Source organism: Vulpes lagopus, chromosome 9 (assembly GCF_018345385.1).
Source record: "Vulpes lagopus strain Blue_001 chromosome 9, ASM1834538v1, whole genome shotgun sequence".
NCBI lineage: Eukaryota > Metazoa > Chordata > Mammalia > Carnivora > Canidae > Vulpes > Vulpes lagopus.
In genome coordinates, this window is record NC_054832.1 from 74,906,887 (window position 1) to 74,926,322 (window position 19,436).

General features: G+C 42.1%; 1 pseudogene; it reads right to left on the reverse strand.

Annotated features, from left to right (window-relative positions):
* Positions 1–10,556: 10,556 nt before the first annotated feature.
* Positions 10,557–18,116, reverse strand: LOC121498540 (annotated as a pseudogene).
* Between the last annotated feature and the right edge of the window lie 1,320 nt (positions 18,117–19,436).

Consider the following 19,436-nt stretch of genomic DNA (forward strand, 5'->3'; position numbering starts at 1 on the left):
ATATTTAATGATTTAAATTTCTTATTGAATTTGCCTTCTTTTGTAGCAATCTAGGAAACTATTTTGGAAGATATTTGAAATTATGTTATTCTTGAATAAAATGTTTTTCAAAACTAAAAAGAGAAAGAGAGAGAGAGAGAGAGAGAGAGAGACTCACAGTCCCCCAAATCCGAATGGCTTCAATAACTGGATAGATATGTGTTGACAGTAAGTTGTGTGAAACAGGCTTGGGGACTTTCACGAACATTTCCACTGTGAATCAACAGGCCACGTGGTGTCAACTATAGTGCCTTCTGAGTTACATTCATGCTGAAGAGCCTGCACAGTGAGAAAGGTCAGGTAGCCAGCCTCTGGAATATGGCACAGCAATATTGAGGGCATTGTGCTCAGGCTCATGAGGAACAAAGGAAAAGCAGAGAACATCTAGTGATGTGTGAACGGCACCGAAAAGTAGGTTATAGGAAAAGACATAAAAAAAACTGGGGTAAGTTGAACCCCTGCTGTATTGTCAAGTGATAGATTTTAGGCTCTTGATAAAGAAGGAATTTCCTGTTAGAGCTGTATAGAATAAAATGTGGCTGAGAGGTAGAAATTCTATAATTAGCTATCATGCAATGAGTCCTACTTTGTGGAAGGCACTGTGCTAAATGCTGTAAATGCTTCATCTCATCTAAAGCTTAGAAGAGCCCTATTGTGAGGATATGATGGTTACCTTCCTTTCAGAGATGAGGAAATGGGACTGAGCACAGTTAAGTGACTTACCCAAGCTAATGGGATTTGAACTCAGCTTTCACAACTACTCGGTTGAGAGCAGGAAAATCAGGGATAGCTGTACCTCAAAGATGTTTTGAAGTCAAAACAAGCCTCAGATTTTACAAGGTGAACAACTTGAAAATACTATCATACGGGGATCTCTATTTAAAATGAGTGGAATCACTTGACAGGATGAGCACTGGGTGTTATTCTGTATGTTGGCAAATTGAACACCAATAAAAAATAAATTTATTATTAAATAAATAAATAAATAAATAAATAAATAAATAAATAAATAAAATGGAAAAAATAAAATGAGTGGAATTGCAGTATTTACCACAGGCAAAAGTGGATTTACTCTGTATTAAAGTGGAGATATTTCAGTACACCTTCTTTCCTGGATGACCCAAGCTGGCTGAACCTCCTGTAATTTCAAAATTTCTTGGGACTCAATAAAGCGAAGTTTAAGGAGCTTTGGGATGAGATGATTTTGAATGATCCTGTAGTGAGGGGATGAGAAGTGGTGCAGTGGGGCTCAGGTATGAGAAAGTTGAAAAGCAGCTGCGTTGGTCAGAACCCAAAAGCCCATGCTAGGGAAGGCTGCTGTTTTAAATTAAACTTTCAATTTTTAGGTAGATATAAATTCATATACAATTGTAAGAAATAATATAGAGAGATCCTGTGTCCTTTTTCCTCAGTTCTCCCCAAGAACGACATCTCTAAAATTAAGAGTACAATATCAAAACCAGGAGACTAACATTAATCAAGAACATTTCCATCACAAAATAATCTCCTATGTTGCCTTTTAATAGCCACACTCATTTCTATCCACTCCCTTCTTAACTGCGGGTAATCACGAATCTGTCCTCCCTTCCTATTATTTTGCGTTCAAGAATGTTGTATAAATGGAAACATAGAGTATGTAATCTGTCAAATTTGGCTTTTTCCACCACGCACAATTCTCCATACATCCAGCCAGTCATTTCTCAAACACCCAGCCAACTCTGGACTTTATACTTATTTCCTTGTTGTTTCTTACCCCAAACAAGATTGACTCTGTGCCCCAGCCAATTGAATTTTTCTGTTTTCTTCTTTCTTGTTCTTTAATCTGTTTTTTTAAAAAGACTTATTTATTTATTTTAAAGAGAGAGAGAAGCTGAGTGCAGATTAGTTCAATCTGCACTCAATCTCCTGATCCTGAGATCATGGGGCTCAATCTTACGATCCTGAGATCATGACCTGAGCCAAAACCAAGAGTCAGATGCTTAACCAATCACCTAGGCAGTCCCATGTTCTTTAATCTTTATCCTATAAAAGCTCTCTGCCTTCTGCCCCATTTTGCAGTTCTCCAAGAGGAGATTGCTTACCTCATGAAGTGTCGCAATTTTTTTGTATCACCTAATTTGTCTTCTTTGATAATTTTTAAAAAGAATTATTTGATACAAAATACTTTTAATTTTAGTGAAGTCCAGTTTATCTATTTTGTCATTTGTTGTTTGCACTTTTGGTATTATACCTTAAAAAAAAAAAAAAAGAATTACCAAATCCAAGGTTGTGAAGATTTACTTTGATGTTTTCTCCTAAGAGTGTCATGGCTTTAACTCTTCTATTTAGATCTTTGGTACATTTTGAGTTAATTTTTATATATGATGTGACATAAAGTCCAACTTTGTTCTTTGGTGTGTGGATATCCAGTTATCTCCACACTGCATATCCTTTCCACACTGCTCTTTGTACTCTTGTTGAAAATTAATTGATCATAGATGTGTGGTTTTATTTTTGGACTCTCAATTCTATTCCACTGATCTATATGTTTATTCACATGTCAGTTCCGCACTGTTTTGATTATTATTGGTATGTAGTAAGTTTTGAAAATGGGAAGTGTGAGAACTCCAGTGTTATTCTTTTCTCATGATTCTTTTGGTTATTTGGGTTCCTTCTAATCTTATATGAATTTTAGGATCATTTTTTCCATTTCTACAAAAAAGGTCATTGGGGTTTTAATAGAGATTGAATCTGCAGATCTGCTTTGGGGCATATTGTCATTTTAACAACATTTATTCTCTCAACTCGTGAATATGGGCGTCTTTCCATCTATTTAGATTTTCTTTAATTCTTTCAGCAATGTATTGTACTTTTCAGTGTATAAGCCTTGCATCTTTTTTAAAAAAGATTTTATTTATTTATTCATGATAGAGAAAAGAGAGAGAGAGAGAGAAAGGGGCAGAGTCACAGGCAGAGGGAGAAGCAGGCTCCATGTAGGGAGCCCAACGTGGGACTCAATCCTGGGACTCCAGGATCATACTCTGGGCTGAAGGCAGGCAGTTAAACCACTGAGCCACCCAGGCTGCCCTCTTGCATCTTTTTGTTTAAATTTATTCCTAGCTCTTTTCTTCTTTTTGATGATACTGTAAATGCAATTACTTTCTTAATTTTCTTTTTGGACTGTTCACTGCATGTGTGTAGAAACATAACTTATTTTCATGTGTTGATCTTGTAGTCTGTAACTTTACTGAATTCATTTATTAGCTATAATTGTTTTGTGGATTCTAAAGGATTTTTTATATATAAGATTATGTCATCTGTGAATAGAGATGGTTTTACTTCTTTCTTCCCAATCTGAATATCTTTTATTTCTTTTTCTTGTCTCATTGCTCTGGCTAGAACTTCTACTACAATGTTGAATAGAAGTGGTGAAAGGGAATATCCTTATCTTGTCTCTGACCTTAGGGGAAAGCTTTAAGTCTTTACCATTGAGTGAGATGTTAACTATGGGTTTGTCTTAAATGATCTTATCATGGTAAAGAAGTTATTTTCAGTTCTAGTTTTCTGAGTGCTTTTATTAGGAAAGGCTAATCAAATGTCTTTTCTGTACCAATTGAGAAGATCATGTGTTTTCTTCTCATTCATTCCATTAATGTGGTATATTACAGTTATTGATTTTCATGTGTTGAACCACCCTTGCATTCTGGGGATAAATCTCAGTCATGTTCCTTTTAATATAATAATGCTTTTAATATAGTGGATGTATGATCCTTTTAATTTAGTGCTGGATTTAGTTAGTGTTTTTTGTGGATAATTACATCCATATTCATAAGGAGTATTAGTCTTTAGTTTTCTCTTCTTGTGGTATCTTTGCCTTTGATATAAAGGTAGTACTGGCCTCATAGAGTAGATTAAGACATGTTCCTTCCTATTTTTTTTTAGAGAGTTCGAGGATTAGTGAGAATTATTCTTTAAAGGTTTTGTAGAATTTAGAAGTGAAACCATCTCGTCCCATACTTTGTTGGGAAGTTTTTGGCTGATTCAACCTCTTTACTTGCTACAGGTCTGTTGCGAGTTTTTATTTCTTCTTGTGTCAGTTTTGGTAATTTATTTATTTCTGGGAATTTGTCCCGTTTGTCTAGGTTATCCCATTTGTTGGTGTGCCATTGTTTAAAGTATTCTTTATTAGTCCTTTTTATAGCTGTGATGTTGGTAGTAATGCCCTTAATTTCTGATTTTAGTAATTTGTATCTTCTCTTTTTTTTTTCTTAAAGGTTTGCCAATTTTGTTGGTCCTCTCAAGGAACCAACTTGTTGCATCAATACTGTATTTCACTTATTACTATTCTCATCTTCATTATTTTCTATTTTCTTCTGGTTCTGCATTTAGTTTGTTCTGTTTTTCTAGTTGCCTTAATGTGTAAAGTTAGGTTATGGTCTCAGATCTTTCTTCTTTTTAATGTTTATGTTTAATGTTTATGTTTATGGTTTAGCTATAATTTTTTCTCTGAGCACTGCTTTTGCTGTATCTTATAAATTTAGTGTTTATGTTGTTTCATTCAGCTCTAGGTATTTTCTAGTTTCCTTTGTTATTTCTTCTTTGACCCATTGATTATTTAAAAGTGTGTTGTTAAATTTCTACATATTTGTGAAATTTCCAGTTTTTCCAAGGCATTGATTTCTAGGTTTATTCCATTGTAGTTGGAGAACATACTTTGTATGATTGTAATCTTTAAAAACTTATTGAGACTTGTTTTGTTGGACTAACATTTGGTTTATCCTGGATAATGTTCCATGTGCACTGGGAAAGAATGTTTATTCTGCTGTTGTTGGGTTGACTGCTTTATAACTGTCTGTTACATCTCATTGGTTTATAGTGTTGTTCAAATATTCAATATTCTTATTGACCTTCTGTTTAGATGTTCTATACAATAATAACAGGGGGATACAAAGTCTTCAACTATTATTTTAGAACTATCTATTTCTCTTATCAATTCTGTCAATGTTTGTTTCATATATTTTGGGGCTATACTATTTGATGTGTGTATATTTATAATTATCAATATATAATATCCTTTTTTCACATTTTCAGTTAAAAGTCTGTTTTGTCTAATACAAGTACAGCTATCCTAGGTCTCTTTTGGTGTCTGTTTGCATGGTAAAAAATAGTATTGGGGTGCCTGGGTGGCTTAATTGGTTAAGCATCTGACTTCCACTCAGGTCATGATCTCTGGGTCCTGGGACCTAATTCCACATAAAACTCTGTGCTCAGCAAGGAAGGAGTCTTTCTCTCTCTCAAATAAAAAATCTTAAAAAAATAGTACCACTTGCATGGAAAACTTTTCCCCTGTATTTTCACTTAAAAAAAGATTTTATTTATTCATGAGAGATACACAGAGAGAGGCAGAGACATAGACAGAGGGAGAAGCAGGGTCCTCGCAGGGAGCCTAATGTGGGACTTGTCCTGGGACTAGGATCATGTCCTGAGCAGATGCTCAACCACTGAGCCACCCAGGTGTCCCTGTCTTTTGACTTTCAACCTGTTTTTACTTCTTTAGTCTAAGGCAAATCTCTTATAGATGGCATATATTTGGATCATCCATTCTGCCAGTATCTTTCTTCAAACTGCAGAGTCTAAATCATTTATTCTTAAAGGAATTATTGATAAGGACTTGATTCTGACATTTTGTGGTTTGTTTTCTGTATGTCTTATATCTTCTCTGTCCCTCAATTTCTTCATAGAGACTTTTGTGCTTGATTAAGTTTTTATAGTATGCCATTTTGATTCCTTCCTCATTTTGTTTTTCAGTTGTTACTCTGGGGAATTACAATTAATATCATAAACTCATATAATTTGCATTGATACTAACTTATCGTCAATAGTAAAAAAAATCTGTTCCTCTACAGCTTTATCCACCTCCCCTTTATGTTGTTATCACAAATTATATCTTTATATATTGTATGCTAATTAACATACAATTTATAATTTTTCTTTTATGAATTTGTTTTTAAAATCATATAAGAAACAAAAAGAAACAAAGAGCCTCACAATTTGAAAATAGCATACAGCTGGTTCTAAAAATCAAGAGTTTAAGGTGTAGTCTTGGCTCATGTTGGGTTTGTTCTCTGTACAGCACTTGTCTGAATGCATCTCCAGAAAGAATAAATGAACAGACTTCATGAACAGGGATGCCTTATTCAGTGACGTCCAGGGTAGAGTGGCTTCACCACCTGATCAGACACTAAACCAATATCCCTGTCTCCTGACAGAGATATTGTACACTCCAATTTCAGGGAGTGCTTGCTGCTAGGTTTCCTTACTCCCTCGCAGTCTCATGCCAGGAGGAAGAGAAATTCTGCTGTAAGTCACAGAAAAACTACTGAGTTATACTGTAGTGTGAAGAAGAAAGTGTGTTGGTCCAGTATCATGGATGTCCAAGTCCTGGACACTCAGCTTCTAAGTTGGTAAATTGGCATTTTGCTTACATGCTACTGTCTGTTGAGGCAAGCATCCAAAAGGCTGATTGGCTTTCAGTGTTTTGGTAAGATCATGGTCTGAATAGTTGAGGAGTGGATCTTGGAACATTAGTACCCAAGAGAGGTGTACTTATGAGAGGCCCTTGATCCAAGAGGAGTGGATCTTGGAACATTAGTACCCAAGAGAGGTGTACTTATGAGAGGCCCTTGATAAGTATCGCTTGAAGCTGAGACATGTGATAAATCTTCACATTATATCCAGAATCTTTATTTGCCAAGCATATTAAAGTTCATTTGATATTCCAAGTGAAAACTAACCCAAGCATTGACCTCCAAAAGACATGTCATGCATATCCAAGCCTCAGAGGTATATTTAATAAGCATATGATTAATGTCTGGTGTAGATTTACTCAATTTAAGTTTTTTTTTTTTTTAATTTTATTTATTTATGATAGTCATACAGAGAGAAAGAGAGAGGAAGAGACACAGGCAGAGGGAGAAGCAGGCTCCATGCGCCGGGAGCCTGATGTGGGATTCGATCCCGGGTCTCCAGGATCGCGCCCTGGGCCAAAGGCAGGCGCCAAACCGCTGCGCCACCCAGGGATCCCTCAATTTAAGTTTTATTTTGAGGTGAAAACATGACATGAGATGGAAATAAATCAAATGATTAAGAAAAGAGTTTCTGTTATCATCACCACATAATCTGACAATAAATCAGTGGAATAGAATATTTATTTAAAAAACATTAGTAATATTTTTGAGGTGTGATACATTATTCAATTCAAATCAACTAGCAGTTATTAAAAAACTACGATGTGCAAGACTGGTCTAAGCAGTTATTGTGCATAAGGGTGTGTTTGTGTATGGGCAAATAAGAGAGTGTGTGAGAGATGCCACTTTGTGTCCTCAAAGAGTTTATGATATAAAAAGAGAGATGAGTCATGCTTTAATCTAAGGCAACTGTGATGAATACTATAAGAAAAATTTAAAATTTTTCATGTGGGTAGCAGGAATGATATATTGCTTTGGTTTGGAGAAGCTGGGGAAAGCATTACAGAGAAAATGATGAGATTTGAGGTCTGTAGCTTTTTCACAGGACTTTCTAAGACCTCAGCTCATTGTCACCTGACATCCCATTGCCCTCCTCCCAACATAAACTGCTCTCAGTTACTTTACCAATGACATCCTTGTTTCTAAATGGAGTAAGTACTTGTCTGCCCTTATCTAAACAGAATTCAAAGCACTTGTCATTCTTACCTATCCTGCTTTCTTGGAAGATGATCCATTTTCAGCTTTAATCCTGATCCCATCAGGATGAGACCTTGCCCACCCTGCTCAGATGCATCATCACCTTGTACAATCACTCTTGGGATCATCTAACAAAGATGCAGCTATTAAAAATGTATCACTTGAAAAGATGTATCACTTAAAAATGGGCATTCCACAGAAGAGCAGACCAGACTGTCTAGGCTGGGGCACCATGGAACCCACAGTAGAGAGTCCAGACCAAGCCAGCACAGCATCAGTTAGTGAGGAGGAAGGAAATGGTGGTCTCAGCATCCACTTGCATCTACACACAGCACCCTTTACATGGGTCATACCTTGGAAGTCATGACTGTTCTTTCTCACTGCCCCTTTCCACTATGTCACAAAACAGGAACAATCTGAGATGTTGCTGTTGGTGAAGCTCTTCTCATCAAAGTTCCATAGACCCAAGTAGGGGCTTCTGACATTCCCTGTCTCAAATATATTCCCAGTAAGAGTGAAGACGACATAAGAAACAGGACTTTGGCCAATACTGGGATGCTCTGAATTCAGATATGTTGCAGAGGGAGGCAGAAAACTCAGCCAATTTGGAAATTAGTCAGTTTGTAGTGTAGACTTGCACTCAGATATCAGTGGTGTATATGGAATAAAGGTCTGAAAAGAGGAAAAGTTACAGGTATTTTGTATGAAATTTATTTACTCATTTATTAACAGTTATTGAATGTCTACTAAATGTCAGACTTTGATAGACGATCAAACCATAATCTGAAGAGTGAACTTTGTTGTTAGGTTTTGGTCTTGTTCACAGTACTGAGAGAAGCAAGGTGTAAGGTACATCTCTGAATTAGAACGTAGGCATGTTTGGCATGCTCTGGAGAGGGTATGGATTGTCCTGCAGACACCATGCATTAGACAGTTATTTTTTAAATGAAAGGCTCTTTCTGTGTCATTAAAAGTACCTTGGGAAAATCACTTGACATTCCCACAACTCACCTTTCTCTTGTGCAATGAGAATCTTTGATTTAGATTTAGGTTGCTAATGGTTTAGCTCTGTGCAGACGGGACACAGAGCAGGGTGAAGGTCTGCATCAGTTAGGCCACTTGAGGGCACAAATTCTGCATTCTTAAAAGAACTTGACTCAGTTCTATTTTGAGACCATCTACTGATGGCAGAAAGTTGAATTCAGGTCAAATCAGTTAATTGATGCTTTTCTGAGTCAGTTCAGGGTTTCCTCTTCTCCTGGAGTTGTTGCTTGGACGTCTCTTCCTATCTGTGCTGCCATCTGCTGAAATGAGCCTGCAGCCCTCCTGTCTCCGCCCAGCATCTCACACAGTCCCTCTGTGTGCCCTTTGTCCTGAGAAGAAGGGCACCTCGGCAGCTGCCTTTGCTAAGTCCCTGTGATGGTGTCTCATTTTTGGTGCTCATTTTTTTTCTTTTTTCTCTTTCTTTCTTTCTTTCTTCTTTCTTTCTTTCTTTCTTTCTTTCTTTCTTTCTTTCTTCTTTCTTTCTTTCTTTCTTTCTTTCTTTCTTTCTTTCTTTCTTTCTTTCTTCTTTCTTTTCTTTCCTTCCTTCCTTCTTTCTTTCTTCTACTTCTTTCTTTCTTTCTTTCCTTCCTTCCTTCCTTCCTTCCTTCCTTCCTTCCTTCCTTCTTCTTCTTTCTCTTTCATCTTTCTTTTCTTTCTTTCTTTTTCTTTCTTTCTTTCTTTCTTTCTTTTTTTCTTTCTTTCTCTTTCTTTCTTTCTTCTCTTTCTTTCTTTCTTTCCTTCTTTCTTTCTTCTTTTTTCTTTCTTCTTCTTTTTTCTTTCTTTCTTTCTTTCTTCTTTCTTTATTTCTTTCTTCTTCCTTTCTTTCCTTCCTTCTTTCTTTCTTTCTTTTCTTTTTCTTTCTTTCTCTTCTTCTTTTCCTTCTTTCTTTCTTCTTTCTTTCTTTTTCTTTCCTTTCTCTTTCTTTCTTTCTTTCTTTCTTTCTTTCTTTCTTTCTTTCTTTTTCTTTCTTTCTTTCTTTCTTTCTTTCTTCTTTCTTTCTTTCTCTTTCTTCTTTCTTTCTTTCTTTCTTTCTTTCTATTTCTTCTTTCTTTCTTTCTTTCTTTCTCTATCTTTCTTCTTTCTTTCTTTCTTTCTTTCTTTCTTTCTTTCTTTCTTTCTTTCTTTCTTTCTCTTTCTTTCTTTTTTCAAAATAGTGTCTATTTCACTTTGTGTCTGCCCCTCTCTCTGGCACCTTCTCCCTTTGGCAGGGTGGGGCTGGCTCGCTTCCTAACCTTGGGCTGGGGGTGGCGGGCGGGTAGGGGGGCCAGGAACCAAGGAAGGCCGTGAGAGCTGGACAACAGTGGGAAGCGCACCTCAGCCCCCCGCCGCCGTGGACCACAGCGCCCCCCAGGCCCGCGGCCCCCCGCAACACGCTTTCCGCATTTCCCAGGGGGGCGGCTCGCGGCCCAGGGTGGGGGCGAGAGAGCACGCGCAGGGAGGATCCGCGGGGGTGACACGCGGCCCCCCGAGGGCGGTGGACAGCTGAGGGCGGGCGGGTGGGCAGGGGGCGCTTGGCGGCGTTGCAAGCTCGGAATCACAGGCGCGGCCGTCCCTGGGCTCAGGGAGACGCCGTGGGGACCACCGACCCGGGGGGTGATGGAGCGGGGCTGCGCGGCCACCTGCCGGGTGTGCAGCTCACGCACGGTGCATCCGAAGGCGTCCTCGGTGGCCGGTCGGCCAGGACCATGTCAGGCCGTTGGGCACGTGCAGTCCGCCCAGGGCCAGGGGGTCAATCCTGAGTTCATGGGGGGGGGGGGCTGGTGGTCGGAGTCCAAGCTGCCGTCACCGACCCGGCCAGTGTGTGGTCAGTCCCTTGGAGGGGCTGGGAGGGGACTCCCCCGTGCCGGCGAGGATGATGTTGGCGACGCTGCCGCGTGTGTGGCAGGCTCCGTGGCTGCCTGGGAGGCCACAGCCTGAGTGATGGGTGACAGCTGGGAGAGGGTGGGTGACACCTGCCGGGCCTGCTGCCTCCTCGCCTCGTGCTCGGGGACAACGGGCTGACACCAGCGGGCGGTGCTGCGGCGAGGAGCCTGGTGTGCTCAAGCCCTGGCTGGTGCGCGGATGCCCAGGTGAGTCAGGTGGGCTGCAAGGTTGCGGGTGCTGCTGGGGCTGCTGAGTGCAGGGCCGGTGGCTCCTCAGGGTCCAGGGGGGCCGGAGGGCGGAGGGGAAGTGCATGGTGGTCGGTCGGGCAGGGAGCCCCCTGTGTTGTGGGTGGCGGGGATCAGGGCTGTAGTGTTTTCCTGGTCAGCGGATGGAAAGATGTTGATCCCAGGGACCTCGCAGGACTTGGGCCTGGACCCCGTCTTCTCGGTGTCCCATGCTTGCTTAGAAAGACTCTTATCTGTCTCTGACCTGGTTTCCTCCCTTCCTGGAACTGTTAATACTAAGGGTCTTTTCTGGTGTGCATCCTGGGACCCGCCCAGAAAGGGCTCTGGCTGGGTGGGTGTCACTGGCCCTTCTGCAGCTGGTGTCCGCGGGCGGCGAGAGGTACACGGTGCCCATGGGCAGCTGTCCGCCTGCCGTCTGCGTTTGCCCACTGACAAGGGCCGGCCACGCTCTCGGTCTACTCTGGGTGGTTTGGCTGGTCCAGGCCTGAGGACTGCAAGGGTGTCTGGAAGGGCAGATCCACGGTGCCACTCCCAATCTGGGTCACGTTGGGCAGGGACCCGCCGTAGTACTGGCCACGGCTTGGGCCCAGCTGCAGGTACTGAGACTTCTGGAGCTGGAGCCGCGCGGCCCACGTCAGGCTCAGGTCCTTCCTGACCTCCTGAAGGCCACTGTCTCCTCTGCCTCCTCCTCCTCCTCCACCTCCCATTTTCTTTCTTCATTGCTTGACACACAGCACACTTTGCAAATTATTTGTTGGATAAATGAACTTGCCCTCTAGGGGGTCAGAGACGGGTTTGTGAGAAGCTGGGGTGCTTTCCTGGGTTCTGGGACTGTAGCCATGAGGATAGGGACCCCCCTCTGGCCTCAGCTGCTCTGTTCTCCTCTGATTCTTCTTTCCCCCTCGTGAAGCCTTTAAGTCTGTCTGTTCATCGTACTGCCTACATCCGGTGTTTATGTGCACAGCTATTTAAGGCAATTCATCTCATTTGGTAAAGATGTAGAATGTGTGTGTCTAAGTCAGGGATTCTCACTGTCTTGTGGTTTCACAGACCCCTTTAAGAATACAGTGAATTTCAGGATCTTTTTCCCCAGAAAAATGCAAAGAAAATGAACACTTATAATCTTATGCACTATTTTGGGGGTTTTTATGGACTTTTGAAGCTGAGCATTTCCATATCCTTGATGGTAGCTGCTGGGCTCACTAATGCATTAGGCAGAAATCTCATTACCCGAATCTTCTGAACACAAAAGACTCTTTAAAATAGAATGTACTAAAAATGGCTGTACATTAGAATCATAGAGCATTGGAACAGAAAATAATGGGAAAGACTTCTACATGCCTTCATTTCCAGGATAAGGAAACCAAGTCCCAAAGCAACAGGTGACTGCCCCCCACCCCCTGGCATTATCGGGTACAGGTGAAGGATGCTGTGTTCCAGCTCCTATTAGGAGTCCCATGTGCTAATGGTGCTGTTTGGACAGCACAGCAGGCTCCAGGCAGGGACACTGTGGTCTCCCGCCAGTCAGATGGGGCTTGCCTGCCTCGAACTAGGTCACTTGGACTGGTTACTTAAGTTATTGGTTACTCTCTCTTATGAGAGAAATAAGACCAGAACTAACTAACCTACTAACTAAGTAACTATTTCCTTCCCTCCCACCCTCCTCTGTCCACTCTCCCTCCTGCCTCCCTCCCTCCTTTCTCTGTTTCTTTCTTTCGTTCTTTCTTCTTTGCCTTTCCATTTTCTCTTCTCTTTTTCTTGCTTGATTTTTTTTTGTTTTCTTGATTTATTTCTCTTATTCTCTTTTTCTTTCTCTTTTTCTTCACTTCTCTCCTTCTGTCTCTCACTTTCTTGCTTTCCTTTTCTCTTTCTTTGTCCAGTTCTCCATTAGTTGGGTGTGTTTCTTGTTTGGGTCATTTGTCACCATTGTAGGTCAGATCGTCTGGGAGCAGTTGCTGAGACAGAATTTGGGGTGGAAGATACTTATCATGGAGCTGCAGCTATGAAAGGAAGGGAGGAGGCCACCCAGGCAGCAGAGGAAGGTGGGCTGTGATGTAGGCCCCTCAAAGCCCTGCCCGCCCACTAGGGCAGCTGGAGCAAGCAGTGCCCCCAAATGCTTGGGCCTTTACACCTCTGTGTCAACCTGTGGGTCCTGGGGAGGACGGTGATTCTGGCTGTCTGCTGCCGAACCAGGCCCTGACAGAGAGAATTAGACACTGTTTGCTCACCCCACTCCCCCAAGCTGGGCGGCATGCCATTCTTGGAGGAGAGCCGGGTAGTTCAGTGGCGTGTGCCACGGACCACCCTGTGCCACTCAGATCCACTTTCCCATGTATGTGTAGGGAGCAGAATTCCCATGGGTCTCCTGCTGCGGGGGAAACTGAAGAGGTAAATTAGTCAGACAGATGAGAGTCCCTGCAGCTGCAGTTGGCCATGGAGCATGGTTGATTGTGATCATCTTCCTCCTCCATTACCCATCCTAGATGCTCCCTACACTCAGGGGCCACCCTTCTGGCCTCAGCTGTGTACCTGGTTATATGACCAAGACTATCCTCCCCATAGCACCTGGGTCCTTGTCAGGTTGGGGTGCTTTTCCTGGATATCTGTAGTCACAGCTAGGCAAGAAACATCAGAACATCTCTGGAAAAAGCCTGCATCCCTCCAGCCCCAGGATCAGCCACTGCTCCCAGTGAACAAGCATATATTTGCAGAAGTTGGCAAAGTTCCCTGTATCTGCCATTGAAACTAATGTGAGGTGGGGGCCCTGAAGGGTTTTGGTGTCAGAGTATCCAGAACATTCGAGGACAAGTCAAGCCCCACAGACCAATTAGTATCAGAAACCTCTCCTGTCCAGTTATGTTTAGAAAATGACAACAGGAATGGGATGGGGTGCTCCTTGGAAGGCCCTGGCTTCTCCCGTGATCAGGATTGGTGCTGGATCAGGCCTGGTGCCCATGGGGTGGCAATGTCATGCACTAACTCCAGCAAGCAGTTTCTGTCTTGGGATAAGTGACTCCAGCACCTCCAAAATGGCTGCAGTGCTGCACAGGTGTGCTTGGACCACAGAGTGAGAGCTTTCCGTAGCTTAAGAAACCATCCTTAATTCTTGCTTCAGGACACATAGTAATTTATTCCAGAGAAGGTTGGATGGTTGATGTCACCTCAGGGAAGAAGCTGGAGTAGGTATAAATAAAAGGTAGCTAGGTGTTACATGTTTGAGTGCAGCTGTCAGTGGGGAGGTCCCTGAAAAGGGGTGACAAGGGCAGACACTCCAGTCTGTATGCTGTTGGCATGAGAGTTACTGATGATTCTCTGAAGAGATAATGCCATTCAGGATTCAGTGTGATTAGAACAATGTTATAAGACACAGGATGAAGAGCGTGCCTCAACCTTCTCAGGAATGGACAGGAAGTACAGGCCTCGGGGGGGAAGGAAGGGAAGGCAGGAGAACAGGGAACTGACACTGACCACTGAGGTGGGGTGGGGATGATTAGAGACCCTCTCCTGGAAGACAATCTAGCAATGCATTTCCAGATCCTTCAAAACACTTAGACCCTTTGATTGTCACTCCATTTAAAGGAGTCTATTTTAAGGAAATCATAAGTGATGCTCATAGAGATTCATCATCGCTGTTCATGGAATAACTATCCTAATAGATTGAAAAAATCCAAACAATTAATAGGAAAATTAATACATCATTGAAGAGACATCTAGAGATATCTAGAGAGAGATATCTAGAGATATGCTGGGATACTACACAGCCACTGGAAATTTGTTGAAGAATTCTTAATGATAGAAAGCAACTTTTGAAGATTCCTTAGGAAAAAAGAATAAAATTATATACTGTAATTTCAATTATGTGAATTTATATATGCCTCTATACATTTATTATAGAAAAAACAAGTGCAGATTTTGCACTGTATTTGAAATTTAGATTGGCTATGATCACAATTTATTTTTTGCTTACACAACCTATGCTAGGGAGAAAGAAGCCTTACAAATTATTTTTCATAACTTGAAGAAAATCTATACATTTTATTCTGTTATTTGGGCCAATTGAAACAAGACCAATAATGTCAAAGTTGAATTAGCTACCACATGTTTGATAAGTGACTGTAAGTGTTGATAACACCCATATGATAAATAAATACAATTTCTCACAAGTAGAACAGGTGTTATAGTCTCAAGTCCAAAGGTTTTATAATAACCATTTTGGCTGGACTATAAGTTCATAGGAGTATTAATTGTAAGTAAGTCACTTCATTTCATTCATGGTGAAAAATACAAAATAAATGCGACTTCAAAGAATAATTACACGTCTTGAAGCATCTGACGATTATTAGCGTGTTCAGAGGATCTGGCTGTTGCTGTTCTCCAGTTCTCTCTTCTTTTAAAACAGGCTGAGATGCCGGGCAGTGCATCCTCAAGGTTACAGACATCCACCTTAATTATTTTTGGAACTTGCAGCCTTTGGTTTGTTAAAAGATAAACTGAGGCATATTAAACATATTTAGAATTTATTTGAGCAAAAACCCATTGAAATCAGGAACGCCAACCAGAAGTGGTTAGAAGGGCTTCACCAGTGGTTGCTGGAGAAAGGCTTTTATAGAGAAGGAGCAAAGCAAAGAAAGGAAATTATTGGCTGGCTACAGCTGAAAGCCTATTTGGCTGCTTGTGATTGGTTGTTCTTAGGTTTTGATTTTGTAAACTTGAGGCATTTACAGGCTTAGATTGTGGTTTGCTTCTCATAGGCTGCTAAGACATTAGAACCAGCTCAGTCTAATGGCCTCTTTGTTTAACAATTTAACAAGTTTTAATGGTTATTTTAACTAAAGCTGAATAAGAGTATCATACAATCTCCTCTTTCCGTCCTTCTACATTCCTTCCAATTTTACCTACAAAGCATATTTTCGATCAGTGACTTCTCTTGATCTCTGTGCCCACCCCTACACCCTACTTGGCTTCCTCTCCAGTTTACTTTCAAGTGGGTGGGTCTGGGTATGTCACTCCTGGTTTAGGTTCTGCTGTGTCCTTGCTCCACTAGGGTCCAGTCCCAAAACTGACCTGGCTGGAGATTGGCCTCCTTTCCTATCCTTCCCCCACAGAGCTTTCTTCCAGGTACTTCCTGCATTTCTCCTGTTGACAATTGCTTGTTATCCTGGTCTCAGTATTAGATTCCTCAGAGCCAACTGATTTCCTCAAAGGTGCCTGCCTGGTCCCAAGTCTAAATTGTGTATTCCCCTCTACTCTCACAGTAATCTCTACTTTGACTTGATGACAACTTATAATTATGTTTTTTGTTCTGGGCATTTTCCTTGCCTCTCCCAACTCCTGGGAGCTCACAGGATGTCCTACTCACTTCCCTGTGCCCAGCCCCACACAGCACTTGGTAAACACAGTAATTTGCGTGTGAACTATCTATATGAGAGGTAGAATAATGAACCATAAAAAAAGCCTATCAAGGAAGAGATGATCATATTGTTCAATAGTGTTTATCTCTGACAGGTTGGATTATGGGTGATTTTAATTTCCTATTTAAACATCGATGTTCTATTCAATTTTTCTGTAATGGGAATTAATTACTTTTGTAATCAGAAAAGCCTTAAAAAGAAAAAAAAAAAAAAAAGAAAGCCAACCAGGAAAGAGCATCTACCACTAGAGGTGTCAGTAGAGAGGGGAGGGATTCCAGGGCCCAAATCCTTGTAGAAACTCAGGAAGATCTTGGTGGGGTTGGCCCTTGAAGAGAGGGTTTCAGGGTTCCTGTGAGGTGTGGAAGGGGCAGGCTGTGCTGGGCTGCTGCTGTGGCCCCAAAGGCTCCTGGGCTTGAGCAGAACAAACAGTGTACACCTCCACAATGGCAGGCAGAGAGCTTGAGTCATAGAAAAGAAGGGACACTTTGGGATTAAATTCAGCCTTTTCTTCTTTTTTTTTTAAAGATTTTATTTATTTATATATTTATTGTTTTTTGTTAGAGAGAGAGAGAGAGAGAGAGAGAGAGAATGCACATGAGCAGGGATAGGGAGAGGGAGAGAATCTCAAACAGATTCTGTTCCCAGTGTGGAGCCTGACAGGAACTTGATCTCACAACCCTGAGATCATGACCTGAGCCAAAATCAAGAGTCAGAAACTTAATCTACTGAGCCGCCCAGGTGGCCCTTGGCCTCTTTTATAAGTAGTCAAAAAGTAGGGGGATCCCTGGGTGGCGCAGCGGTTTGGCGCCTGCCTTTGGCCCAGGGCGCGATCCTGGAGACCCGGGATCGAATCCCACGTCGGGCTCCTGGTGCATGGAGCCTGCTTCTCCCTCTGCCTGTGTCTCTGCCTCTCTCTCTCTCTCTGTGTGACTATCATAAATAAATAAAAATTAAAAAAAAAACTTCTGAAAAAGTAGGGAGTGAGTTGTTTTCTTCCTTCCACAGGGAGGTGGTCCAGGAGGTGTGAGCTGGGTTAGTAGGATGCCTCCTAGAAAGGATAGTAACTTGCATTGTGATTTCTGGGGCAAAACACTTTCTCCAGCTGAGTCTACCATATATAAGAAGGTGTTCATAATGCCTATTTGATGGCACTGATATGAAGACAAAATGAGACCATGAATTTGAGTTAAGGGCTTCTAAGAGATCCTGACATGGTTGGTACTCAATTGCTTACTCCAGTAAACCAGCAACAAGTTTGTCAGGTTGGCTCCTTACAAGAGAGAGGCTTTCAGTATTGAACAGTGTTCTGCCACAATCGCGCACAATGCAGTTTAGAATCAAATTTGGGAGCCATTATCTCAAAGCACTCCTGGTCTGTGATCATCCATTCTATGCTTTCTCATGACCTAAATTTTCAAGCTGAGTGGTTGTTTTCCAGTTACCTGCCAATATCTGCTTTTTAAATAACACTCAGCAATTATGTCACTTCGCTAATTTAGGTGAATAAAACACAGATGGATTCTTTAACAAATTTCCATGAATGAAAATGGGTTTCTGGAGTTGAACATCATGGCCTTGTTTTGGTCACTGATTTGTGGGTGGACATCGTAAAATGTCATTTCCAATAGCAGGTTTGTTTTTTTCTAGAACCTTGACCCCACAGCGAGGTCTCTGCTCTTGCTTTCAGGGAATGAGACAATGTGAAAATGATACTCTGTGCTCTTGCTTTCTTGCTTTTATGTGCACATCTGGAAAGCAGAGTGGAAAGCAAGCTTTTTCTTGTACTTTCAAAGGTCATTGAAGATTGACATCACCTGAATTGTGAAGTCAATCTTTGCGACAGAGGAAGAAAACTTGGCAGCTGCACAGAAGGAAAAGTGGGGCAAATGGACAGAAGAATGTGGGGTGGCTGGGTCATGTCCCTGCCTCCTTCCAATTTTCAAGTGAAAGCCCCAAGGACAGACAAAAGTGGAGGGAAGACTATAGAGTCTTGGCGGAAGCCTTTGGTTCTGGCTTGTGATTCTTGGAAATGCTCTGACATCTCCTTGTTCATCAGTTCCACAAGTAAGCAAATAACTAATAAAAATCAATTATTTATGCTGGTAAGTAATACAGATGAATTAAGGTGAGTCAATAAGTACACATTATATTCTAGTAATAATTTCTAGCATAGACATAAAATAGAGCCCATCACGCCCAGAGTTGGCACCTGGAGCATCTCCAGGAACATCACAGCTATCTCATGTGCTCCCTTAAATGTGCTTTGGGGATCCCAGGCCAGCAGTGGGGAGGGTTGGAGGTGTTCTGCAGTGCCACTGTCATGAAGAGGTTAGGTAAAGTTAGGGGTGGGGTGGGGCATGAGGGACAGATCGCAAAAGCCGGGCAATGGAGTCTAAATGGATCTTCAAAGAACCAGGGAAGCATGCATAGAGAATTCAGCTTTCAAAGCCCAGAGACTGAGAATTAGGAAGGAGACACAGCATATCTGGGATCAGGCATTGCCTGTGGGGTTTGCTATGGGCTCTCAGCAGGGGTGAGTGAGTGGGATGACTATGCTCAAAAGGCCAAGGTGGAGGTCAAGTGTCCTTCCCAGGTCACAGCAGCTGGAGAGCAAAAAGTCTGCATGCTCACGATTAGGATCTGTGTGTCCACTCGAGTGAGGCTCTCCAGATACGCTCCACTTGCTTTGCACAGGGAGTTCCTCACTGTTTACCATCTGGGGGCATAGTCAGGGGCGTTCATTGGCATCGGTCCGGCATCCTAACACCAGGGACTTGAGGCCCTGCAAGTGGCTGGCATCTGACATTGCACTGCTTGCCCACCCTCACCCTCACCCTCACCCTGCATCATCACACTTTCTCTCTGTCCTTTGCCAAAGTGCTGTGGTAAGAGCCTGGGCTGTGGAGCCAGTCAGGTTGGGCACAAATCCTGGCTCTGCCACTCCCTAGCTCTGTGACCTAGGGCAAGTGACTTACCCTCTCTGTGTTGCAGTTTCCACTTCCACAAAAGGGAGATAGTAAGAGTAGCCACCTCACAGGGCTGTTATTAGGAATACACACAGAAGTATTAGCATGACCTTCAGATAGAGCCTATAGAAGTGTTAAATAAAATCCCATCGTGCCAGTTGGGGG